Here is a 27791-nt window from a genome sequence, read left to right as displayed (position 1 = left end):
ACGGATGCTTGGCTCTGAGGTCTGCTTATAAACACACCGATTCTGTCGCAATCATTACTGACTTGTGACAACAACGGTGAACATGAAGCGGTTAATGTATGTTGAAATGGGTGACACGCGTCTGTTATCAGGGTCTGTGAACGGAAATGGACAAGCTGCAATGAGAGAAATATCGACCGTGCTTCCCCAACCGACGGGTTCCACAGCACCAGACATTCGGACGTCTGCATTGCTTGCAATGTGAAACAGGCCTTGCAGTGCAAGTATGCACGATACAAATAGCAATCTGATAGTGCGAACTGCCGATATGGAAGACGAGATTCTCTGCATGTTGAAGAGATTCCCTCTACAGGTACGTATTGCGCAAATCGTTGGCGTCAGGAATAGCCTTGTATGGAATGTATTACTTGACCAGCAGCTTCAGCACGTGGCAGCACTAGTAACTAAAGATTTTCTCCTATGATTGAAGTTCGCATAATGGCTTTACAACAGACTTTGTTTCCGAGCGAGGTCCTGTACACCGACTAAGCTTTATTTTCTCGTGAAGGCTGTTTAAATATTCGCTGTTCGCGTATTTGGGCACATGTGAACCCAGAAGGTACTCGACCTCGTGCTCATCAGCAGTGATTCGGTGTTAATGTGTAGGCAGGCATTCTCAGTGACAGATTAACTGGATCACACATTCTTCCATTCCGCTACAAAGGCGAAGCTGGCCCTTTAGCCTGGCCATCCAGGTCACTTGACCTCAAGTGTCTGAATTTTTTCCTCTGGGGTTGTATGAAACAGCTTGTGTACGAAACCATTTTGAAAACAGAAGACCTCGTCGTTAGAATTTCCGTCGCTACTGGTACCATTGCGGACATGTCAGGAATCTTCGAACTGCTACGACATTCAATAGTCTGACGGTGTACTCTGTACATACAGCCCAGAGGTTGCGCATTCGAGCAGTTTTGTGAATACCACAGCTGTTATTAGCGTTCTAAACTACTTTACGTGTAAATCTTCTTTGCGTCAGAAACTGTTGTCAGGTATCATACGTACCGTGATTAAATAGATTTATTTTGATGTTCTTTACCTCCTATAATAACCTGAACGAATAGCTTTCAAATATCCTGTATAATGGATGCATTATTGACTGACAAATGGAGGTAATTGAAGTCTAAAATTTTCTCAAAACGTGAAATAATCGTTACAGATTCTGAGTAATGCAAGACATAATAATAGCAAACATTCCATTCCGTTAAAAAATTCTCATGGAGAAAACCAAGAGGGGTTGCGATTATAGTAATTCAAGTGTTGTTCCTATAAGTCGCTGTAATATGAGCAAAACACGTCAGTTACGGCTTGTTATTGAGAACAAACATTACTTAACTTATTTTGTGTATAATAAAACTTTTCCCCTTTTGTAATTACATATTCTACTAAAACGGAAATTACTGCTGATCGTCCGATCGTTGAGAGTAGTAATTCACAAAGTTCCAAAAAAGAGGTAATTATTTGAATAGGCATTTTAGGAAAGAGAACCCTCTAGGAAACTTCTTGTGCATTACATACAAATAAAATCATAGATTTGCAGATAGGCGTAAGTTAATTGATAGAACAGCAGTGCCTTTTTTTACTATCATGACAGATTTCTGTCACAGATTCTCTCCACATACGCACAGAAAAACTTAATCCCTTAAACTTTTTGTCAAAATACTTGTTGATGATTGGGGAATCGAAATAGGAAACAGAAAGATGAAAATACAAATACAGTAATCTATTTAATATCTTCATTCACAAGAGATAATCAAGGAATAACGACGCCGTCCATTACCCTACAACAGTAGGCACAGAAAACATGAACGCCAATTCCTGGAAAGCTGAAACATTGTAGGATGAGGGGCAGAAGCGCGTTGTGAATCACTGTGTACTTTCTCCCTGTCATTCTTCGCATTACTTTCTCTTCCTTTTCTTGATTTATTTCAAGACAGCGACATTAATTTTCTGTTGTTATCTTTTACAACTACGTGGTATTCGAAATGTATCTATTGTAGGTCCTTGAGAAGAAATCTTCGAGAGAAATTTTCCCTCCTCCCTCTTTCCAGGTGAAATATACTTCAGAGATACCTTTACATATCCGAATTATTTCTTTATGATGTTGTTACCAACTGTAACTTTAACTGAACTGGAAGGCTGCTTTATAATACAGTATGATACTTACACTGGATGTATGTTTCATTTCAAACAATTCAGTATTTCTGCATTCACTGGAAACCTATTTATATTGCGTAGGGAATTGTAAGGGAGAGTAGCAATGGTTTGACGTTATGCTCAAGCACAAATGAAATGCAGAGCTCAGCGGCCGTGCATGGAAGACATTCGCAAACTACAACCTGTTATTTCCTACTTGCTGAAGTAGGTCACACATTTCTGAGTCGCCTTCGATTATGGGCGCACAATATCCAGTTACGTTACGATGTCCGCCTCTCGGCGGCAGACATACAATAAAAAAAATGCTACACCTCTGGATGATGGCCTCTTCACAACGAGGACGCTGTCAGGAGTTTCGTTCTACTTTACTGATTGCTGTGGAGGAGACTTCCACATTTTTCTGAACTAACGCCACAACCTCACTACAGTAAGAGTGTTTTCGGTTTAAAGCTTCCCGTCTCCGATAAGGTACTCTTAAGGAAGTGCTATCAAATCATGAAAGTAATCATTGTAGTTTGAATTCTTCAGCGAGATGTCTGCTACGGCAATGGATTGTGACATTTCAAAACTCCGAGCTAGATGTGACATGTAATAACGGTTTACACTAAGATTATGAAAAGCCAATGACTTCGCGACCACGCTTCAATCAGAGCCTGAGACGACTAATAGTCCCGTTCTATTTTTACGACACCTACCCCATCCGAACGGCTACCACGAATGCAAGATTAAACATCATCTTCAGTAAGCAAGAACTGATCGTCTCCATCCATCCTTAGCACTACTTTACCCAAACTTAGCAATACTCACGTTCCACTCCCAGCACTTGTAGAGTTTACGATCACAGTTCTGTATATGTAGTGCAGACAGATTACGTCTACGCGGATTTATTATAGGAATTTTTAATTTTTTTTGTTAGATTTATTGTGTTCAAAACTGTTTAGTCGTGTGACATGGTTATTAAAATATAACTTTTTTATATACTTATAACACAATTTGAAAAACAGTGGATTGATGAGACAGAAGAGAAACTGCTCAAGAAATAAGGAAATTCTATATGAAGGTTAAAGATATAGGGAAATCAACCCAGAGCATTTTTGTGTAACGATAAGGAGGAAAATCTGATTGGAGGAAAAGAGCAGATTTTAGACAGATGATTGGAGTATTTTAGAGAACTACTGAATGCAAAATCGGAAAATGAAGGTGAGGTAGATGCTGGTGTGGCAGAAGAGGTAGAGCAGGAAGTAAACAGAGATGAAGAGCACCAGAGATCAGTAGTAGAGTCCACACTGGCAGAAGTTAAAATTAGTATAAAGAACCTTAAAAACAATAAAGCTCCCGGAGAAGACAATATTACAGCAAATATAATAAAATATGGTGAAGAAAAACTGGTAAGGATTTTGCTTGAGATTATAGTGGAAATATGGTGGAAAGAAAATATGCCGGAACAGGGGAATACAACAATACTGTGGCCTATACATAAGAAACATGACAAAACTGACTCGGGAAATATAGAGGAATAGCACTACTCTGTATAATATACAAAGTATTAGGGATAATCATGGCTGGGCGGTTAAGAACAAACTCAGAAGAGTATCTAGGAGACCACCAGTGTGGTTTCAGAACTAACAGATCCACTATAGACCAGATTTTCGCTATCAGACAGATCCTTGAAAAATGTTATGAGTACAACACCGATGTACACCAGCTGTTCATATGACTTCAAACAAGCTTATGATAGAATCAAAAGGGATCAACTTTGGAAGGCAATGCAAGAGGCGGGAACCCCTAAGAAACTGATAAGATTGGTTCAAATGACATTGAGAAGAACAGTATGCAAAGTAAAGTTCGAGGACACCTTATGAAAGGCATTTGAAGTTAACGAAGGACTGCGGCAGGGTGATGTGCTCTCCAATATTCTGTTTAATATCGCATTGGAGAATGTAATGCGAAAGATGCAAAGCAACAACCCTGGAGGAACACCTTTTAATAGAGTGACTCAGGAGCTTGCATATGCGGATGATATTGATTTGTTATCCAGGAGGAAACATGACCTGGAAGAAAAGCTTGAAAAAGTAGAAAGATATAGTGCTGAGATGGGGCTGACCGTTAATCAATCAAAGACCAAGTATATGTTGAAATCTAGGGAAAGATATAGTGAAGGAGAAAGAAGCAGGACTTTGAATGGAAAAGAATTTGAACTCCGTGAGAGCTTTAAATATCTTGGGTCACTGGTAACTGAGAATAATGATATCAGAGACGAAACACGTGCAAGGATTGCAGCTGGTAACAGGAGCTAGTTTGCACTGGTTAAAGTGTTTAAAGAAAGGAGCCTTAGTAGAAACCTTAATCTGACGGTGCATCGTACAGTAGTTAGACCTGTGGAGATGTATGGTTCAGAGACGTGGTCTATGATTCAAAACGATGAAGAGTTGTTGCTGAGATGGGAAAGGAAGACACTTAGGAAAATCTCGGGCCAGTGAATGACAGGAATTTTTCGAGAATCAGAAATAATGAGATCATAGAGTTGTAGAACAAACCAGATATCGTGACTGAAATAAAGTGTTATAGACTACGTTGGTTGGGATATGTAGAAAGAATGGTGGAGAACAGCACAGTCAAGAATGTGTTCGAAGGAAAACCCGGTGGACGTCGTATAAGGGGCAGACCAAGGACCAGATGGCTAGACAACGTGGAAGAGGACTTGAGAAGGACGGGTGTGAGAAGATGGAGAGCCAAGGCAGCCAGCAGAGAAGGGTGGGCAGAGGTTGTCCGGGAGGCCAAAGCCCTACAAGGGCTGTGGCGCCAAGGAGTAGTAGTAGTATAATTCAATATTACATTTAAGAGCCCAAAATTAATTTATGTAGCCCCAAGTCGCCTGCGTAAACGTCCCCTGCTGTGGGCCAAGTTACCGCACATAACGAGGCATATTGACGCATGTGTACCAAATAATAATGAGTAAATAAAACAGTGTACTAAAATTTTCAAACTACGTTTCATTGGCAGTAAACAAAGTTACAAGCTGACTTACATTATTTAACATGGTAAAATAAAAAAGCTTTAGTGCCTGTACAGGAATTTAGGCACACATCTACCTGTGGGTAATATGGTCTACACATTTGATAAATGGCCTATTTAGCATCATTGCCAGAGTTGCAGCTTATGCACTCAATAAATAATGTTTTTCCTGTGGCACAATTGTCATGAGCCCACTTTTTACGTCTAAGAGACTGATTCTTGATTTCCTTTTGACTGGTTGTAACATTTCAAGTAGTAAATACAAAAACTATGTCCATCCTCTTCATTAGGCTCCTGCAGGATATAAGAGAAAAGAAGGAGAACTACTGGATGGGACATTCGTTGAGACGGCAGTACTTTAGTCCGGAACCACGCAGCCGCTACGGTCGCAGGTTCGAATCCTGCCTCGGGCATGGATGTGTTTGATGTTATTAGGTTAGTTTGGTTTATGTAGTTCTAGGTCTAGGAAACTGATGACCTGAGATGTTAAGTCTCATAGTGCTTAGAGCCATCTGGCTGTCGTTGCTAACAGACGCTGTGGTAAAACTAGTTTGTAATGTGAGATTGGGAGGAAGGAGGCGATACAAGATGATACACGACTTCAATGGAAGCGGAATACGTGGTCCTAAAGAGTATGGCAAAAGACAGGAGAGCACTGAGAGTAACCATGCGAAAACCTACCTAGGGCACAACGCTGATAAAGGAATCAGAAGTCGGCCTATCCACATTCTTCCTTGTTCTGCGTTTAGCAATTTTGTGCCCTTATCAGTCTTTGCTCTCATATAATTGATTCCTTCATTGGGTTCCTAGAACATATTACCAGTCTGCATTTCATTCATCTGTGTGTTCACTTTTTAGATTGCGTTCCCAACTGCTATAGCGTTAAAGTTTCCTTGAGTGGGGCATCAGTTAGAATGGCAATCCAAAATAGTGCGTAAAGGTGCCAATCAATTTTCAAACTACAGTAGTAACACACAAGCTTTCAAATTATATAAATGTACGTTGCAAAGCAGAATAACCTGCTGTATACAAAAATATATTTATCTATACTCAATTCTAGAAGATGTACTCCAAAGAGCTTCGATATCTGAGTAACAAAACTAACCGAGCCTGCACAAAAACGCAAATATGTTCCTCGTGCTAAGACGTCCACTGAACTGGTGCCCTTGAAGTTCCTGAGAGTCCTCAGCAGACGGCAGTACTGATATTCCATTGTCGGTGCCGCTCTAGCAAGATTGGTTCCTGAGAAAAGTTCTCTGCGTAAACCTGTCCCTGACAAACCTGCTCTTTTGGGAGTAGGCATGTCATCCAACAATTAATCAACCCATCCAGCTGTTGCACATTCCACCTGAACTGGTGCCCTTGAAGTTCCTGAGAGTCCTCAGCAGACGGCAGTACTGATATTCCATTGTCGGTGCCGCTCTAGCAAGATTGGTTCCTGAGAAAAGTTCTCTGCGTAAACCTGTCCCTGACAAACCTGCTCTTTTGGGAGTAGGCATGTCATCCAACAATTAATCAACCCATCCAGCTGTTGCACATTCCACCTACACGCCATGCCCCCCGTGCTCTCATAACCACTCCCATTTCTGATTAACCCACCTATGGGTCCTTGTCTATTACAGTAGATACTCACCCTTGAACAGCAAATCCCATCCTCCTGTGCCTAGTTCCCTCCACATGTACAGCTGGATCATTTAAAACTACCACTTATCTTGCTAAGTTCAGAGACGAAGTTCCTGCACAAAACCATTACCTCTCATTCACAAAACTCAAAAACATATAATAACAAGTATGGAGTTCATTCAAGATTTCAACAACTAAGCTGAATATTGGCCCATTTTTTATTATCATTTAGCACTACAAAATGATCTCATTTGCGTTTCGCTAATGCGTTTGTTTACAGGTAACATTTTTTAGTAACCTTTAAGTCGCATCGATCACACTTTCGTTGTAGAGAGAAGCCAATAGCTGTGTACCTGTCTCCTAAGCCGAGAGCGATAACGCACACTTCTGGGATGAAGCTAGATCGAGAGGTTGCAGGTTCGCTCGTGTTAGTGGAAGAAATACTTAATCCCGGGATATAGCCAGCAAAAGGAGGAGAGTAAGGTTTGTGCTCACTAGACTCTGAGCCAATGTGCTAGACTTAATTTCAAAACTGGTCGCTGAGCTCCACGTGGGGTGTAATCTCACAGTAAGTGGTCCGTTCATCTTACGGAGGCACTACGATCTGCAGCATCAATTATAGTGTTCAAGAGGAATTGTTCCTGTTTCGACACGGATTTTTAAACTGTGCGCTCTCTCTCTCTCTCTCTCTCTCTCTCTCTCTCTCAAACACACATACACACCAACCTGAAACCTAAATTAGGCAGCCGTGGTGTACTCAGACTCATCACAGTCACCTACACTAATCTGTGTATTTAAGAGATCCCTCACACTTGACCTCACTGTCTCCCAGGAAACAATTTCACTCTACTATACTTCTCTTTACCATTATTCATCACATATAGCAATCCGATAATTACTAAAGCGATTGTATTGATTTTATGTTCAGTAGCGTGTACGTACTGCTTGTTTTGTTAAGCAGACTTGAAGTAAGAGCAGCAGCATTAAAACATGTGATGTACACATACGTGTCAACAAATACACCGGACTGTATGAAAAAGATTACTTTCTATTGCCTTCATACAAAAATGGTGTTTCGTCCAAGAGAACTATTGAATATGTTCATGGCGTGAATAATAAAATTATGTCAAAAGCAAAAGTAGAAAGCAAGTAAAGTTTCGTTATTCAAGAGGGGTATATTTGCTGTTAGGCAAAATATTTAATCGTCTTCTTGTACTATAAGATTCTTCTAATTGTATATGAAAAACACAGCAAAAGAACGTACCGTAATAACACACGAAACTGTTTCTTGGTTCAAATGTCCGAAATGTCTCCGTTAGCAATGATCAATCGACCTTTACATTGAATGTAGGGTGTGCATATTGTTACACACTCTATCACAATACATGCAGGAGGATTGTCTACACTTTGTGCTAGGGTTTGATGCACAAGAACTATCAAATACCCACTCAAACAAAGTCTCCTGGCAGTGTGTTTGGAGAATGCTAAAGAACTGATCCAATTCTTCATATGCACGTGCCACTGGTTGTGTTATTTGGAAGCCGACAGACAGTAACACTGAAATGGGTAGTATGCGTCAGAAAGCATTACGTTCAGTACGTTGGTACTTTCTTTTCCCTTTGTTTTTCCTATGATGTCCCTGTAGCATGCGAGGGTCGTACAATAAATTTGTTCCAAATTATTTTTACATCCGTTAATTCACGAAATGCGAACGTTCTTTTAAGTGCTTCAAATTTGATGTTTCTTCTGCATATCCGCAAAATTTTGAACTATTCTGACTGTTGGCAGAGTCGTAGCGAACCATCAAAGTGGAGTATACGCAAGACACTCCTTAGAAGCAATGTGCTGTGATGGAATTCTTGGTTGCGGAAAATGAAATTGTCTTAAACATCCAGAAACGATAGTGTTTCTCTGTATGGTAGTGATGAAACTGATAAGACTATTGTTTGGCGATGTATAAAGATAGATAATGCGCGATGAAGCGAACAATGTGAGCTCCATGATCGATCACGTTCTGAAGGTCCTGTCTCAGCCACTGCTCCCGACGTTGTGAATCGCGCGGATGTCATAACTAGAGGGCAGATTGCCACTTGGAGATTGCGTGTGCAATGACTGAGACTTTTGAATATCAAAAGCGTGCTCGAGATGGATACCATGAAGCTCACAACAGGCCACAACACTCAAAGAAAAGCCATTTCACCTGAGCTGTTGGTGCAGTTCGAGGTCAATGGAGGTGCCTTTCTATTGCAGACAATTACAGATGACAAATCCTAGATGCAGCACTTTAAACTGGAAACAAACAGCTCGTTACTGGGGCGGCACGACACGCAATTACCAAAAAAGAAGAGATTCAACGCAGTTCCCTCTGCTGGCCAAATCACGATAACAATCTTCCGGGATAGTGATGATGGATGTATTGCTAAAATGTTCAACTATTAATTCAGAAGCAAATCTGAATTCTCTGAACTAACTTAACAATCGGTGTGTTCGGTCTGACAAGAACCCAAATGAAATTTTGCTCCAGCATGACACAAGCGCTCACACAAACATCCCAGAACCTAGGAACACATTGATAATTCGGAATGTACATCGTTGCCTCACCCACCGTGTTACTCAGACCTGTCGTCTTCGGAATTCCATGTGTTTGGGTCACATAAGGATTTTCTACGTGAGACACATTTTAAACATGATAACAGTGTAATTAATGCTGCGAGGACATGGCTACAAGCACAGGAGAAGTGTTTATACCATCAGGGAGTGCATTCTCTCACGCAACGCTGTCTTACAGTCAAATAACGTGATGGAGATACGTGCAAAGTGTCACCATATTCAAAGTACTTACGTTGCAGCGCAGGTGCTTTGTAAAAAGTATGTATGAAAACGTCGCGCGGAGAACCGCGGTTTGAGGCAGGGATGGGGGAGGGTCTCGGTGCTCGGTTCCCGTTCCAACTATGAGCAAGGTGTAAGAAGTAAATGATAATTAATTGAAACCCTCAGCTGCCGACAGGTGTTGTTGTTATACCTCGATGGGGACAGCTGCAACTGTGTGCACCGGCTGGGACTCCAACCTGGGATCTCTTGCTTACATGGCAGACCCTCTATCCATCTGAGCCGCTAAGAACACAGACAAATAGCGCGATTGCAGGGACTTATCCCTTGCACGCTTCCCTTGACACCCACATTCCCAACTGTCCACAATCTATATACGTAATGTACCTAATAGATATTTGCCCATCCACTCATTACTCGCGAACACTAAGGTGACGATCCCCGTAAGAGTTCGGGCAACCTGTGCGCATTCGCACAGGCGAAGTTCAATGGCTGGGTCCCTGCAGTCGCGCTATTCGTCTGTGTCCTCGGTGGCTCAGATGGATAGAGCGTCTGCCGTGTAAGCAGAAGATCCCGGGTTCGAGTCCCGGTCGGGACACACATTTTCAGCTGTCCCCATCGGAGTATATAAACAACGCCTTTCGGCAGCTGAGGGTTTCAATTAATTATCATTGATTCTAGAGAAGCTGCACGGTCATCACTGGTATCTGTTCTTTCGAGAACATTTACTATCTCCATATAAGGTGCAAAAATTTTTTGTTTAGCCCGGATCAGTGGCCATTTGTGTAGCAAGGTTTGAATGACTAACCGAGGATGGCTCACAATCAAATTGTGCGAATCTATTAATTCCTCTTGAAATAGATTTTGACTGGTCTGAAATTAATATTCAGCTAATGGCACGATTTGTATGTGCACTGTTCGGATTTTAAATGCGGAAACAATCACTCTTAAACAACACTGGACTACAACGAGACTGATAGTTCTAATGTGGTCCACAGGTGTATCTGGCGCTGGTCTATGATAAGTTACAAACGCTTGAAAAATCTTGCTTCATTAGGATTTTACGCTCAAAAACACGTTTTTTCTGGGAGGTTTCTGAAGCGTGCCACTTCTTGACTGTCAACTTGTACGAATCGGTAGAATATTTGTGCAAAGAAAAATGGATGAAGTAGAAACGAATTATTTTTAATGCAATAATCTTTGTCTGTTGTCAAGATATGATGCTTTAAATCCGAGCTAAATATAGCGCGTAAAATTCATTGTTTCATGAACTGGATGTGTGGAAACGGTTTAAAGTGAATCGAAAAAATAAAATATGCATTCTGGCGATAAGATTGAAATCTCTCCCAAAAAAAAAAAAAAAAAAAAAAAAAAAAAAACTGGCTTCATTCGGATTTTACGTGCAGAAAAGTTTTTTTGCGGCACTTGTGTGTTTCATACTGGTGCGATAGGTTTACATTTTGTATGAAGGTAGAGAAATGTATGTAACTATGGTCGTCCTGGTGTTTACTAGAAGCTTTGTCCGTTGCCATGATATAAGCAACACGTTTCGAAAGACAATAAAAAAATCTGTACCGTGTAAGTCGTAGCCAGAGACAACAAAAATCTTCATCGGTTCGGTTGCCTAACTGTGGCAGGCTGATGTTGAAATTGTGACGCAGTAAAAGTTGGGAACCAAAATAAAAAATCCTCCTGTCCGGTCCTGGACGGAATTAGGGATTTAAAAGAAGGGAACTAGGTTTCCGACTTACCTGACAGCTTTAAAGACATTCAAACGAAAACTTTTTGACACATTAGCGCTTTTTTATGAGTTAATTCTACTTGTCGAAAGCGGTGAACTCTCTTATACCCGCGCCCTGTCGCATGTATGGTGGGAGGGGGTGGGGGTGCAAGAACAAATATAGACAAATATATGTGATTCTAGAGATTGGGATGCAAATACAATAGCAAGTGTCCGAGAGTAGGAGTGCATCTATCATAAGAAATATCCCAGACTTTAGATGCATGCGTCCTAAACTTCTGTAACACATTTTGTAATATTGCACAACATGACAAACACCATGTTGGTTGACATGATGTGTTATGTTATAGCACATGAGATCATATGTACACTACTGGCCATTAAAATTCCTACACCAAGAAGAAATGCAGATGATAAACGGGTATTCATTGGACAAATATATTATACTAGAACTGACATGTGATTACATTTTCACGCAGTTTGGGTGCATAGATCCTGAGAAACAACCAACTCTGGCCGTAATAACGGCCTTCATACGCCTGGACATTGAGTCAAACAGAGCTTGGATGGTGTGTACAGGTACAGCTTCCCATGCAGCTTCAACACGATACCACAGTTCATTAAGAGTAGTGACTGGCGTATTGTGACGAGCCAGTTGCTCAGCCACCATTGACCAGACGTTTTCAGTTGGTGAGAGTTCTGGAGAATGTGCTGGCCAGGGCAGCAGTCGAACATTTTCTGTATCCAGAAAGGCCCGTACAGGACCTGCAACATCCGGTCGTCCATTATCCTGCTGAAATGTAGGGTTTCGCAGGGATCGAATGAAGGGTAGTGCCACGGGTCGTAACACATCTGAAATGTAACGTCCACTGTTCAACGTGCCGTCAATGCGAACAAGAAGTGACCGAGACGTGTAACCAATGGCACCCTATACCATCACGCCGGGTGATACGCCAGTATGGCGATGACAAATACACGCTTCCAATGTGCGTTCACCGCGATGTCGCCAAACACGGAGGCGACCATGATGATGCTGTAAACAGAACCTGGATTCATCCGAAAAAATGACGTTTTGCCATTCGTGCACCCATGTTCGTCGTTGAGTACATCATCACAGGCGCTCCTGTCTGTGATGCAACGTCAAGGGTAACCGCAGCCATGGTCTCCGAAATGATAATCCATGCTGCTGCAAACTTCGTCGAACTGTTCGTGCAGATGGTTGTTGTCTTGCAAATGTCTCCATCTGTTGACTCTGGGATCGAGACGTGGCTTCACGATCCGTTACAGCCACGGGGATAAGATGCCTGTCATCTCGACTGCTAGTGATACGAGGCCGTTGGGATCCAGCACTGCGTTCCGTATTACCCTCCTGAACCGGCTCCATATTCTGCTAACAGTCATTGGAACTCGACCTACGCGAGCAACAAGGTCGCGATTCGATAAACCGCAATCGCGATAGGCTACAATACGACCTTTATCAAAGTCGGAAACGTGATGGTGGGCATTTCTCCTCCTTACACGAGGCATCACAACGTTTCACCAGGCAACGCCGGTCAACTGCTGTTTGTGTATGAGAAATCGGTTGCAAACTTTCCTCATGCCAGCACGTTATAAGCGTCACCAACCTTGTGTGAATACTCTGAAAAGCTAATCATTTGCATATCACAGCATCTCCTACCTGTCGGTTAAATTTCGCGTCTGTAGCATGTCATCTTCGTGGTGTAGCAGTTTTAACGGCCAGTAGTGTAGTATACTACATGACATGGGTACTTGTGCTAACAAACAAAAAGAGCTAATATTGATTTAAACGTCTTTGAAACTGCCTGATAAGTCGGAAAGCTAGTCTCCTTCTTTTAAATCCCTAATTCTGCCCAGGACATATTGGCCTTTTTTGTCATAGGAAAGGAACATTTTCCATTCCGAGAAAAAGATTGTGGAGCATTATATGCTGAAGTCGTCTATTTGTCATTTATATTTGATGTTTACAAATTAAGTTCTGCCATACTTTCGCTGATCGGTTCGTCGGGGCAGATCAAGGCCTCTAAGGAAGTCCACCGCAGGTAGTGGGAACGTCTGTTACTGTGCGCCTTTGTGTGGCGCATGTGGTACTCTCGGCCCGCGGAAAGCCGGCCAGAGCCGGTACGTCAGCAGACCGGAGCAGGTGGCGCGCCCGAGGTGGGATTGGCGAGCACTCCAGGCGATAAGGTAACAGGGCGGGTGTAGAGCGTCTCTGACGGCGCCCGGGCGGCGTGCCAGCGGCCCGGCAGCCGCGCCAGACGTGGTCTGGGGCAGCCGGGCGCCGGCTTCTCAGGAGGTCACGGCCGCCGCCGGCCGCGGTGCCGACAAGAGGCCAGACACCACGTGCTTCCCGCTGCACCACAGACCGTCTGCAGTAGAGCAAGCCAGCAAACGAGGGACAGTGAGCAGCGCTGATTGTTACAGTGGAACCAAGGGACTGACTTCGCACTGAACACTTGTGGTGCCAATGGTTCACTACCGTTTATACTGTATATATTATGGATAGAGCGTGTGGGCACAAAAGCCGGGGCGAACGCACATTAAATCCACTTTTCTCACTGTCAGACAGAACTTCTGTAAGTTTAGTGAGCCCATTTAATCGATTATTCGATTGTTTAGGGCAAGTAAAGCAAAAGCTAAGGTTCAAAAATGTGTGTGAAATCTTATGGGACTTAACTGCTACGCTTACACACTACATAACCTAAATTATCGTAAGGACAAACACACACATCCATGCCCGAGGGAGGACTCGAACCTCCACCGGGATCAGCCGCACAATCCATGACTGCGGCGAAAAGCTAAGGTTGTTTGGAAGGGGTACGGCTTGGTTACCCAGAGTAACATTTATTTTTATCCGGAGACGTATTACAAGGAACGTCAGCACATTATCATCATTAACATCGAAATGCAAGGATAATAAATCACTCATGTTCAGGAAAAGGAGAACATCTTGAACGAATACAGAGAGGACGTTCATATTGTCAGGACGTGTATATTAGTATGTTGTGCAGAAACGATTAGCATTTCATTCATCTCAGTTCAGCATGTGTCCTGTTGCCCAGTAGGCACAAGGTCCGCCATGGGCGCTGATAGCTTGTTCCATGCGTGATGGCATCGACGTGCATAAGGCCCAAATGACATCATGTGGTATAGCCATCTATACTGCATTCATCTGGTTCCAAAGTTCATCTGTGATGGTTGGTGTTGGTCACAGCGCCGCAGCCATCGTTTCACCATAACCCACACATTATCGATTGGCGACAAGTCTGGTGATCTGGCGGGACAGAGCAAAAGGCTGACATCTTGTGACTCCAAGAAGGAGTTTGTTCGTGCAGCACCATGTGGTCGTGCATTGTCTTGCTGAAAAATGCGTCTAGGATGTTGTGCAGACAGGGGATAGCTACGCGTCGCAGGATGTCATTCGCGTAGGTCACACTGGTCACAGTGCCTTGGACATGCTCCAGCAAGGATTTGTGGTGTGAATGCAGTCACTGTGATGCCATTCCTCTGTCTCCGTCGAACCAAAATGCGGCCATTATTTTCTGACAAACAGAATCTGGATTCGTCCTAAAACACTATCGAATGCCATTCCTGTGCCCCGTGGCGTTGATCTATACACCATTGCCGTCTAGTATGTTTCTGCACATGCGCGAAAGATAGGTGGAAAAGTGGACGACGCCCAAGTAGCCTACGCCGTAATAAACGACAACGGACTGTCGCCTCTGAAAGTATATGATGTGTTCCACTGTTCCACTGTTGTGTCAGAGCCGAGGAGGATGCATATCCGTCTTGAAACACCATTCGGATGAGGTGTCAAGCATCTCGGGGGAATGGTCTGGGTGGTGCAACCTGACCATCTCGTCGTGTTCTACGTTCTTCCATGAACCATTCTACATGCGCCACTTGCACTGCCGAATCCCACATGAGCTGCAATTTTCCGAGTGGATGCATCATATTCTCGCATGCCAATAGTGCCTCCTCTTTCAAACTCGCTAATTTGATGGTAGGTTCGCGCATTCGTCTGCGAGACATTCTGCACGGCTGTTCAAGTCAAACTGATCCAGTACCTTCGACTCATAGCAACAACAACAGCCGCAGGCACAATTTACTGGTTCGTGGGTTGCGCTGCGATATCAACGTTGTCCTCGAACCTGCGGGCCGTGATGGTTCAAGTGCTAATCATTCCTGGAGAAGATACAAATGTACATGTCCTGTGAATATGAACGTCGTGTCTCAAGTTGTTCGAGGTGTTCTGTTTCTTTCTGAACATGAGTGTATTTTCTTTTCTTTTTAAATCAGTGTTACTGGTGGTAAGATAATCATTAAAGAGGAAACATGCCTGAAATCCATACTGTGTATCTCGAACTATGAATAACTCGAATGTACATGCATCGAATTTAAAGTCCAGGATAACCTGACGCAGTGCAACGATTTAACTTTAAGTGAAATTTTGTCACAACAATATTAATGTAGCAAGTTTCAGAAAACAGCGCTCATTTTATTAAATTTCAAAACAAATCTTAGCCTCTACGTTAAATTCAATCAATAAATTCTTATTTTTTATGGTCGTATTGTCCGTTGTTGCTTTAAATTTCTGAGAATATTTCTGCTCCAGTGTTGTAACTACAAGAAATTGACTGTTTTTCTCAGTCAGTATAAAAAAAGGAGCAAAATTAACCCCTAATGACTTAAAAGCCGACGAAGTTAGATATATATTTTACTACACCAGAGGTGTGTGATCCGAATTGCTTTTAAAGGGAAAACAAATAAGCGGAGGCAGAGTCAGCCTCTACAGAGAAGATTACAGTATGCTTCTCAATGTCAAATCAAAACACCATCCAACAGTCTAAATTTTAAAGTGGATATTTCGTTCAGCAAACTGTCGGCAGTTGATGTTTGAAGTGATCGCTGCCTGAAAAATCTACGGATACCAGTCACTGAATGCTGCCCACTATTTTCGCTAGACCAGAGGTGGGTACCTTGCTCACGTCTGAAGATGGCGTAATATAGCGCCGAAACTGGGTGCTCAATAAAATAACAACTTGGAAATTTAGTGGCCTGGAAGGTGTTTTAATTTGACATTTTAGACTGAACAGTCAAGCGCCAGCAACTATCTGTATAAATATGGACATGCAGAGACAATATGCTTCTCGCCGGCACTAAATCAATTCTCCGTATCTCAGATATAGGAAACAGCAGCTTGACAGTGATAAACAATGATTGAACGCTTCTTGGTACTGCAACACACCAAAATCACAATTATACACACACAGCGAACAGGTCTCTGTAACATAGCAGTTGAATATACACTGAAGAACCGAAGAAACTGGTGTAGGCATGAATATTCAAAGACAGAGATATGTAAACATGTATAATACGGTGCTGCGGTTGGCAACGCCTACATAAGACAACAAGTGCCTGGTGCTTGATCGGTTACTGTTGCTACAGTGCAGGTTATCAAGATTAAGTGAGTTTGAACGTGGCGCTATAGTCCTCTCACGAGCGATGGGACACAGAATCTACGAGGTAGTGAAGAAGTGGGCATTTTACCGTACGATCAATTTACGAGTGTACCGTGAATACCAGGAATTCCATACGACATCAAATCTCCGACATCGCTGCGGCCGGAGAAAGATCCTGCAAGAACGGGACCGACGACGTGATAGGAGTGCAACCCTTCCACAAATTGTGCCTGATCTCAATGCTGAACCATTAGCAAGTATCATCGTGCGAAGCATTCTACGAATCATCATCGATTTGGGCTTTCAGTGACGAAGTCACTTGTTTACCCTTGCTGACTGCACAACACAAAGCTTTACGCCTCGCCTTGGCCCGTCAACACCGACATGTTGTCTGGTCGGTCGAGTCTCGTTCCAAGTTGTATCGAATATGGCTAAATGGCTCTGAGCACTATGGGACTCAACTGCTGAGGTCATTAGTCCCCTAGAACTTAGAACTAGTTAAACCTAACTAACCTAAGGACATCACAAACATCCATGCCCGAGGCAGGATTCGAACCTGCGACCGTAGCGATCTTGCGGTTCCAGACTGCAGCGCCTTTAACCGCACGGCCACTTCGGCCGGCTAGTTGTATCGAGTGGATGAACGTGTACTGCTATGGAGACAACGTCATGAATCTAAGGGCCCTGAATGTCTGCAGGGGACTGTTCAAGCTTGTGGAGGGTATGTAATGTTGTGGGGCGTGTGCATTTGGAGTAATATGGCACCTCTGATACGTCTAGATACGACACTAACAGGTGACACGTACGTATCCTGTCTGATCACCTGCATCGATTCATGTCCATTGTGCGTACCGACGGACTTCGGCAATTCCAGCATTGCGACACCCCACACGTCCAGAATTGCTACAGAGTGGCTTCAGGAACATCTGAGTTTAAACACTGCCGCTGCTGACCACCAAACTCTTCAGACATGAACATTATTGAGCATATTTGGGATGCCTTGCAACGTGCTGTTCAGAAGAGATCTCCACACCCTCGTACTCTTACGGATTTATGGACAGCCCTGCAGGATTTATGGTGTCAATTTGTTCCAGCACTACTGCAGACATTAGTCGAGTCCATGCAACGTCGTGTTGCGGCACTCCTGCGATATTAGGGTGGTGTACCAGTTTCTTTGGCTCTTCATTGTAATAAGATACCCTCCAACAACACTTTAACTAGAACCTACAGAACTAGCAACTACAATGTATGTTCAAAAAATTTCTGAGTTGTCCCCAATATTTTTCTACGCCTACCTTATACTAATATTGAAAGGTCTCCTTCGAAATAGTCTCCTCTACAATTAACACACCGCTTCCAACGCGACGCGTTGTGAAGTTGAAACTTGATCTCAACATCATAACCGTAGAACCGCTTCTCATCGCCATTTATGATTAAGGAAGGTCTTGCTCTCATTTGCGCGATCCAAAAGCTCTTCACAGATTGCGAAGCGACGGTATTCTTGGTCTTGACTCATGAGCCGTCTCACGAACTTGGCGGCAACAGAACGCATTCCAAGATACTGTGTCAGGACTCCATGACATGATTCAATTGAAATGTTACATTCTTCTGCATTCCCTCGGACAGTCATTCTTCGGTTGGCACGCACAATTTAGTTTACGTTCCTGACATTAGCGTCGCCGGTAGACGTCGAATGGCGTCCTGAACGAAGGCCATTTTAAACATCCTTCCGGCCTTTTTTAAACCGTGTGAACCATTCGTAACAACGAGTGCCGCTTAAGCACTCATCACCTTAAGCTTCCTCCATCATTTGGTGTGTCTCTATAAAGGTTTTCTTGAGTATCACGCAAAACTTAACGTAGACGCTTTGCTCTTCTAACTATGCCATCTCGAAATTCGCAAAGAGTGCGGCGCAATACAGCACTGAACAATAACTAACAGACATACAACAATGGAACTTCCGGCACTAAACACTAGCATGTGCAGGGATGCCAACCACATTTCGCTCCAACACATCATCGGCACGAAATTGCCAATGTTCAGGAATTTTTTGAACTGACCTCGTATATTCAATTACACTCTATGAATATCGGACAAAAAATTAGATATATTTCTATGGGTTTCAGCCCGTTTCCAATCGTATTTGAGTTTTGCGTCCTTAGATGCAGTTTAAGTTTTATTCAAAGTTAACGACTAATTCGAACGGCTCACAGACACACGGAGCAGACCAGATTACGCTAACACCAGTAGTTGTGTCAAGACAATGCGAGCACGACCAGAAGTTAACTAGGAGTTACTAGCCAAAACAGTTAACAGCTTTTAACAGAAATCGTCACCAGAAATAATGCTCAGCCGCAGCAACCGCTTTAGTTTCTTCCGACCACCTTACTTTACTCACACGGTGACCGGGGAACAGCGCATCACGCACTAAACAAAGAGCTCCGATGTTTCAAAAAATGGTTCAAATGGCTCTGAGCACTATGGGACTTAACTGCTGTGGTCATCAGGCCCCTAGATCTTAGAACTACTTAAATCTAACCAACCTAAGTACATCACACGCATCCATGCCCGAGGCAGGATTCGAATCTGCGACCGTGGCGGTCGCGCGGTTCCGGACTATAGCGCGTGGAACCGCTCGGTCACTCCGGCCGGCACTCCAATGTTTGAAGAACGATTTGAGCCCACCACAGCCCATTTACTACACCATCTCTCTGATAATCACGTGATTAGACGATACATTCTTACTTTCGAATGAAACTTACATTGCGATAATCATGCGTGACAATTTAAACTAAGTGACCAGAATTCGAATACAGCTCCAACGCACGATAAAAGTATGTCTCATGGGCTATTCCAAGTTTCAAGTTGCCAGGAGTTTGATTAGGCTATACTGCAAGTCTGGCAGCCCTTAGAGAAGCGACGTAGCATGGACTTAGCCAATCAAATACGTAAGTATCTCATGGAATTGAAATAAGAACACCGGGTTCCTAGCGGACATTACGTCAATACCATTTAGCACAGCTTTCAGTATTCATAATGACGTCATTTCAGCGGCAAAGGTAGTTCAGACGTTTCATCAGGAATGACGCAGAAAGCTGAAGCCACTCGTCGATGATAAGATAACATAGAGCCACCGAATTTTAGGGACGTTATCTGCTGACTTAAATCCACTGTTCCAAACATTTCATACATTCAGACTAGTATTTTGTGGCAGAAGGTGCATCTTACCGTTCTAGGCGCTCAGTCCAGAGCCGCGCGACTGCTACGGTCGCAGGTTCGAATCCTGCCTCGGGCATGGATGTGTGTGATGTCCTGAGGTTAGTTAGGTTTAAGTAGTTCTAAGTTCTAGGGGACTGATGACCATAGATGTTAAATCCCATAGTGCTCAGAGCCATTTGAACCATTTTTTGCATCTTACTGGTGTTCTCTGGCAGAATGGAGCTTGCGTATGTCGACCTATAACTACCGGTAGAGATAAGCGACCGTTATTATTAATGTAATTGAGTGGATTTTAAAAAAGCTGAGTAGTTTCAAACAAACAGGTAATAACAGGTAGTAACCGGGTACTAGCAGTAATAGGCAGCCCGGGTGGCTGACTAGTGGGATAAGGATACCATGTAGAACAAAGCGGGAATTATATCAAAATGTTAGAAGTAGTCAGAATCAAGCTACAGTAGCCCATTACAGACAATATTGTAAGGTGCTTAAAAATATTATTAGGAAGGCAAAGAGTATGTGATATGCAAAGAGAATAGCTAATTCGCAGGATAAAATTAAAACCATATGGTCAGTTGTGAAGGAAGTGTCTGGTCAGCAGCGCAAGGTCGACGATATAAAGTCAGTTCGCAGTAAAAATACACTCCTGGAAATTGAAATAAGAACACCGTGAATTCATTGTCCCAGGAAGGGGAAACTTTATTGACACATTCCTGGCGTCAGATACATCACATGATCACACTGACAGAACCACAGGCACATAGACACAGGCAACAGAGCATGCACAATGTCGGCACTAGTACAGTGTATATCCACCTTTCGCAGCAATGCAGGCTGCTATTCTCCCATGGAGACGATCGTAGAGATGCTGGATGTAGTCCTGTGGAACGACTTGCCATGCCATTTCCACCTGGCGCCTCAGTAGACCAGCGTTCGTGCTGGACGTGCAGACCGCGTGAGACGACGCTTCATCCAGTCCCAAACATGCTCAATGGGGGACAGATCCGGAGATCTTGCTGGCTATGGTAGTTGACTTACACCTTCTAGAGCACGTTGGGTGGCACGGGATACATGCGGACGTGCATTGCCCTGTTGGAACAGCAAGTTCCCTTGCCGGTCTAGGAATGCTAGAACGATGGGTTCGATGACGGTTTGGATGTACCGTGCACTATTCAGTGTCCCCTCGACGATCACCAGTGGTGTACGGCCAGTGTAGGAGATCGCTCCCCACACCATGATGCCGGGTGTTGGCCCTGTGGGCCTCGGTCGTATGCAGTCCTGATTGTGGCGCTCACCTGCACGGCGCCAAACACGCATACGACCATCATTGGCACCAAGGCAGAAGCGACTCTCATCGCTGAAGACGACACGTCTCCATTCGTCCCTCCATTCACGCCTGTCGCGACACCACTGGAGGCGGGCTGCACGATGTTGGGGCGTGAGCGGAAGACGGCGTAACGGTGTGCGGGACCGTAGCCCAGCTTCATGGAGACGGTTGCGAATGGTCCTCGCCGATACCCCAGGAGCAACAGTGTCCCTAATTTGCTGGGAAGTGGCGGTGCGGTCCCCTACGGCACTGCGTAGGATCCTACGGTCTTGGCGTGCATCCGTGCGTCGCTGCGGTCCGGTCCCAGGTCGACGGGCACGTGCACCTTCCGCCGACCACTGGCGACAACATCGATGTACTTTGGAGACCTCACGCCCCACGTGTTGAGCAATTCGGCGGTACGTCCACCCGGCCTCCCGCATGCCCACTATATGCCCTCGCTCAAAGTCCGTCAAATGCACATACGGTTCACGTCCACGCTGTCGCGGCATGCTACCAGTGTTAAAGACTGCGATGAAGCTCCGTATGCCACGGCAAACTGGCTGACACTGACGGTGGCGGTGCACAAATGCTGCGCAGCTAGCGCCATTCGACGGCCAACACCGCGGTTCCTGGTGTGTCCGCTGTGCCGTGCGTGTGATCATTGCTTGTACAGCCCTCTCGCAGTGTCCGGAGCAAGTATGGTGGGTCTGACACACCGGTGTCAATGTGTTCTTTTTTCCATTTCCAGGAGTGTATTTCTGTTACTGATAAAGCAGATATATGTACCGTATTTAAAAATCATTTTCTGAGCATTGCTGGTGGATTAAATAAAAGTTTAGTTTCTACAGGGAATCATAACTCTCTTTGAAAATTCATTTCCAAGATTGACGTCTGAAATACTCCTCTGTGATGCAGACAAGGGGGACATTGAGTCAATAATTAAATGACTGAGGACACTCATGACTGGCGTGCCTAGCAGAATATTAAAGTACTGTGCCGCATATGTTAGTTCTGTGTTTAGCCATATTCCTAATTTTTCCTTTAGGAATGGTCAGTTTCCTGAACCATTAAAGTACTCAGTAGTAAAGCCGCTTTATAAAAAGGGAGAAAGGGATAATGTAGAAAATTTAGACATATTTCTATGCCATCATGTTTGCTAAAGTTATCGAAAAGGCTGTGTATGTAAGGCAAATTGATCATTTTATATCACACGATTTGCTATCAAATGTACAGTTCGGCTTTAGAAGTCGCTTAACAACTGAAATTTCTATATTCTCTTTTCTCGGTGAAGTACTGAATAGTCCGCAGCTCGTGGTCTTGCAGTAGCGTTCTCGCTTCCCACCCCCGGGTTCCCGGGTTCGATTCCCGGCGGGGTCAGGGATTTTCTCTGCCTCGTGATGACTGGGTGTTGTGTGCTGTCCTTAGGTTAGTTAGGTTCAAGTAGTTCTAAGTTCTAGGGGACTGATGAGCATAGATGTTAAGTCCCATAGTGCTCAGAGCCATTTGAACCATTTGAAATACTGAATGGATTAAACAAATGGTTTCGAACGCTAGGCATATTTTTTGATTTTACTAAGGCATTTTATTGTGTTGGTCACCAAATATTGCTCTAGATGTTGGACCATTACGGAACACGAGGAGTAGCTCACAACTGGTTCATCTCTTACCTTAGCAACAGACAGAAAAAGGTCATTATTCACAATGTTGAGAATGGCTGTGATGTGGGGTCTGAGTGGGGTACGGTCAAGTGAGGGGTACCCCAGGGGCCACTCCTGTTCCTTATTTGTATAAATGATATGCCCTCTAGTATAACGAGTAACTCGAAAGTATTTCTGTTTGCTGATGACACTAGCTTGGTAGTAAAGGAATATGTGTGCAACATTGGCTCAGTTTCAAATAGTGCAGTTCATGGCTTGTAGAAAATAAACTAACACTAAATCAGAGTAAGACTCAGTTTTTACAGATTCTAACACACAATTCAACAAAACCTGACGTTTTAATTTCACAGAATGTGCATATGATTAGTAAAACTGAACAGCTCAAATTTCTAAGTGTTCAGATAGATAACGAACTCTCGTGGAAAGCCCACGTTCAGGATCTTGTTCAAAGACTTAATGCTGCCATTTTTAATAGTCGAACACACAATTCAACAAAATTCTGAAGTGAGTGATCGTTCGACACAAAAATTAGTCTACTTGGCTTATTTTCATTCGCTTATGTCGTATGGCATCATATTCTGGGATAACTCTTCCCATTCTAAAAGGCTATTTTTGTCTCAGAAACGGGAGGTACGGCAATAAGTGGTGTAAGTCCACGAACCTCTTGACGACCCCTGTTCACGAGTCTGCGTATTTTGACGTTGGCCTCTCAATGTATATATTCCTTACTGTAATTTCGTGTTAACAATATTAGCTTATTCCCATGAATAAACAGCTTTCACTCGGTTAGTACTCGGCAGAAATCGAACCTGCATTTGGATCGGACTTCCTTAACTCTTGCGCAAAAAGGTGTGCAGTATGCTGCTACATCCATTTTCAATAAGCTACCACTCGAGTTCAAAAATCTTAGCAGTATCCACGCACTTTTAGATCGAAACTGAAGAGTTTTCTAATGAGTCACTCCTTCAATTCTGTCGAGGAGTTCCTTGAAAAAGTAAGCTGATTCTTGTTGTATTGTTGACTGCGTTTACTTAAAATTACGGATTGACTTTTTTCTGGTTCATAAATATTTTATTTTTATCTGTTGTTACTTTCATATTGTAATTTCATGTGCTGACATGTTCCATGACCTTGGAGATTTGCTCTTCAAATTGGTCCTACGGTCCTTGACATGTAAATAAAAATAAATAAAATAAAATTGTTTTTCCATACATTTATTTGAAACGAAATGTTTCAGGCTCTGCCCATCGTCATATTTCTTGGCGTAAACAATATAACAAACAATTGGTCATACAATTTTAAAAAAATACCAAATATTAACAAGAAAGCGCAAAATCGAACTAAGTGTGAGAACATACAATTTTATAGCAAAAGTAACTTTGACAGCTTGTTCCTTACCCACAAATTCACTAACCAAAAGGTGTGGCATATAACTTAAACATGGAAAGAGGGAATGTTTGTCATGAGGAGGACTACGGAAAACTGCTACTTTAGTGCGCTCGCACTTGGTAGGTAAATCACGTGGAGTAGGAGGGTACCGGCTACGGCATTTTGGCTGTGCAAATGCCGATATTTTAAAATTAAGACAGCAACCAATAAAAACTAAAAGTACATCTTGCGTACTTGCACATAGGCACATTGAAACAAACATCACAGTAGTACAAATTACAAGGAAGCACATTACAAAATTGTAGAGAAAACATCTTATTTTACGAAGACATGACTTGTCGAAGATTACAAAAGGATTTGTTTAGATTTGCATTTACGGTTCTTGACTATTCGTCAAACATGAAATCTTAAGACATTTGTTCCATCCTGTGGTTCATTATTGCGGCTAACCATATGCCAAAATGTTTACTGCCCGTAAAAACAGTAGTTCGCCTGCATGTAAGAACAAATAGAGAAGCATCACTGAAGTGTGGCACATGGGCATGAGACCGTACTTTTCAACATATTAAAATATTTATTTATCTTAAAAGGATAAGGTGTCAAAATTAGAGAAAAATTTGTCTTGATTCACTGATCAGAGTTGTACATAGGGAAGTGACTGTACATTTCAACGTTAAATTTTTTGTATTGAAAGGATAGCATGTCATAATTACAAAAGAACTGGTTTTCATTTGCCAGTGCACTTGTTGACTAAACATCAAACATGGAAACCGAAGACATTTTCCTCCTGAACAACTGATGAATCTAACTAAGGTGGTATTCACCAACTACTGTAGGGCACAAAAAATAGTACAGGGAAATGTGATTGCTATATACTCAAATTCAGTAAAGCGGGTAGGATAATGATTTTTGTTTTTACGTACCTCTCACAACAAATCGTCACAAATACTAAAAAAAGCCATTTCCTACCACTATTAATTTGCTCGTTCTTTAGGAGTTCCGAAGCCACTTGGCTGCATTCATGTATTTCCATTGAAAACTGGTAACATAGGCAAATTAACCGTAAGAAAGCACTCTCAAGTAATCTGATAATGAATTACTAGTTCCAACTGCAATGCTTACTTGTGCTGCTGTCGGGAGTTTAGCCTGTTCACAACCATTCCGCACTTAAGTTAAAACTTTTTTCATAACCATATCATCAGTATTTGTTGGAAGATGAAACTTTCATACTTTACTCAAGACTCTCATTTCCCTGTTTGAAAAGTCACATTCGGTCAAGTTGACAACCTTATCTCCAAATTTGTGTTGACATACTTGCGAGACGGCTGCCGTTAGGATGGAGGTTTTTGTTGTGATTAAGTGATCCAATTTACGTCAATGCTTACAGCGTATAATATCTCGTTCCCAGTTTACGTAGTATTGAACAGGATTAGCAATTTCATTATCTTTGCGAGTAATGTTAAAGAAGCGGAACACTTAGCCCAGAAATTAAATTTCGTGCATGAAAATATTAAGTTTACGAATGAATTTGAAAAGGAATGGAGCCTTAGTTTTTTAGATACACAAATAAACAAGGAAAATTCAAAGTTGAAACTACGGATTTTTCGGAAACCAACAGCATCAGATCTTATCATTCCGACAGATTCTTTTTATCCTGAAAAAAAAGTCTTTTTTTGTATCTATGTTTTACAGGTTAGGAAAGTTTGATTAGGACAATAATGCGATAAATAAGGAAACCTGGACAATTGTACAGATCGGTCTCTCAAACAGGTACCATGAAGCTAATATTAGGATGCTAGGTCAAAATGTTTTTACTAAGGCTGTCACAGGCAAACTGGAACGTAGAGAAGAAATAAAACACATCGAGTTAACGTTTTCTGGACATTTTCACAAAAGGTTTCAAATTTGTACAAAAATTCTAGCGTTTAGGTAGGACGTCAAGCAGTTAACAATTTGGAGAACCTGTTGAGGCACAGTATGGAACCCGTGTAAAATGAGTTTTGTAAGACGGGAGTTTATAAAATAAACTGCGGATCATGTGAATGCTTTTACGTGGGACAAGCAGGGAAAGAGTTCAAAACTAGGTTTAGAGAACATGACCATGCGAGCAACAGTGACACATTAGGTTTCCATATAAAAGATAAAAGCCATACGCTAGCAGAATTAGAAAGTAGCATAACAATTCTGCACACAGAGAGGAATGGAAACAATCTGGACATTTTGGAGGCATTGGAAATACGTGCAATCAGTCTGAACTGCTAATTAACTAGCAAATTAGTAGTAATAGGACATGTTTTTTTTAGTCTTTTTGACGGTTTATTGTGAGAGGCATGTAAAAGCTATGAGAACTTTCGTAACCAGTTTTCTGGAATTGGGTGTATAGGCAACCACCTTTCCCGTTACTGTCTTTTTTTGTGTCCTACAGTACACGTCAGTTACGTTCATCAGTTGTTCAGGAGGAAAATGTCTTCGGTCTCCATGTTTGATGTTTAGTCAGCAAGTGCATTGACAAATGAAAAGAAGTCAATTTGTAATTATGACATGTTATGCACTAACAAGAAAAAGTAACCTTGAAATTTATAGTCGGTTCCCTATATACTACTCTGATTAGTGAATGAAGCCAAATGTTTGTGTAATTTTGGTACCTTATCCTTTTGTGATAAATAAATATTTTAATATGTTGAAAGGTACAGTATCGTGCACATGTACTACAGTGATACTTCTTTTATTGTGTTTACGTGCAGACACACTACATATATTTTTGATGTTGTATTTTACTGTTCTAACGGGCAGTAAACATTATGGTATATGGATCGCCGCAATAATAAACCATAGGATGGAACAAATGTCTTAAGATTTTATGTTTGACGAATAGTCAAGAAATGAAAACAAATCCAAACAAATCCTATTGTAATCTTCGATAAGTCATGTCTTCACAACATAAAATATTTTTTCTGTAAATTTGTATCGTACTTTCTTGTACTTTGCACTACTGCGATGTGTGTTTTCATGTGCCTATGTGCATGCACACAAGATGTACTTTTAGTTGATATTGGTTACTGTTTTAATTTTTAGTTAATATATCTGCATTTGTAGAGCCGAAATGCCATACGTGGCGCCCTTTTGCACCGCTTGGTTTACCTAGCAAATGCGTGCTCACGGAAGTAGCAGTTTTCCGGAGTCCTTCTCACGACAAACATTCCCATTTTCCAAGGTTAAATTATGTGACACACCTTTTGGTTCTTGAATGTGTGAGTAAGGAACAAGCTGTCTTTTGTAAACTCTCGTCGACTATTTTGTAATGGCCTCGTCGCCAGTTTTATAAAGGCGGCTTCGCC

The 27791-nt window shown here is 42.5% G+C and overlaps 1 long non-coding RNA gene and 1 other non-coding gene across 2 annotated transcripts in view; one reads left to right on the top strand and one right to left on the bottom strand.

The window, feature by feature from the left end:
* LOC126412806 (uncharacterized) overlaps positions 1 to 27791 on the bottom strand; it is a 373377-nt gene that overhangs the window by 64773 nt on the left and 280813 nt on the right. The gene's annotated exons all lie outside the window — the stretch shown is intronic.
* On the top strand, positions 10184 to 10258 carry Trnat-ugu (transfer RNA threonine (anticodon UGU)). The gene has a single exon. It is a non-coding gene; the product is annotated as a tRNA-Thr (tRNA).

Source organism: Schistocerca serialis, chromosome 1 (assembly GCF_023864345.2).
Source record: "Schistocerca serialis cubense isolate TAMUIC-IGC-003099 chromosome 1, iqSchSeri2.2, whole genome shotgun sequence".
NCBI lineage: Eukaryota > Metazoa > Arthropoda > Insecta > Orthoptera > Acrididae > Schistocerca > Schistocerca serialis.
The sequence above is the reverse complement of the archived record's forward strand: the minus strand, read 5'-3'. Positions and strand labels throughout refer to the sequence as shown.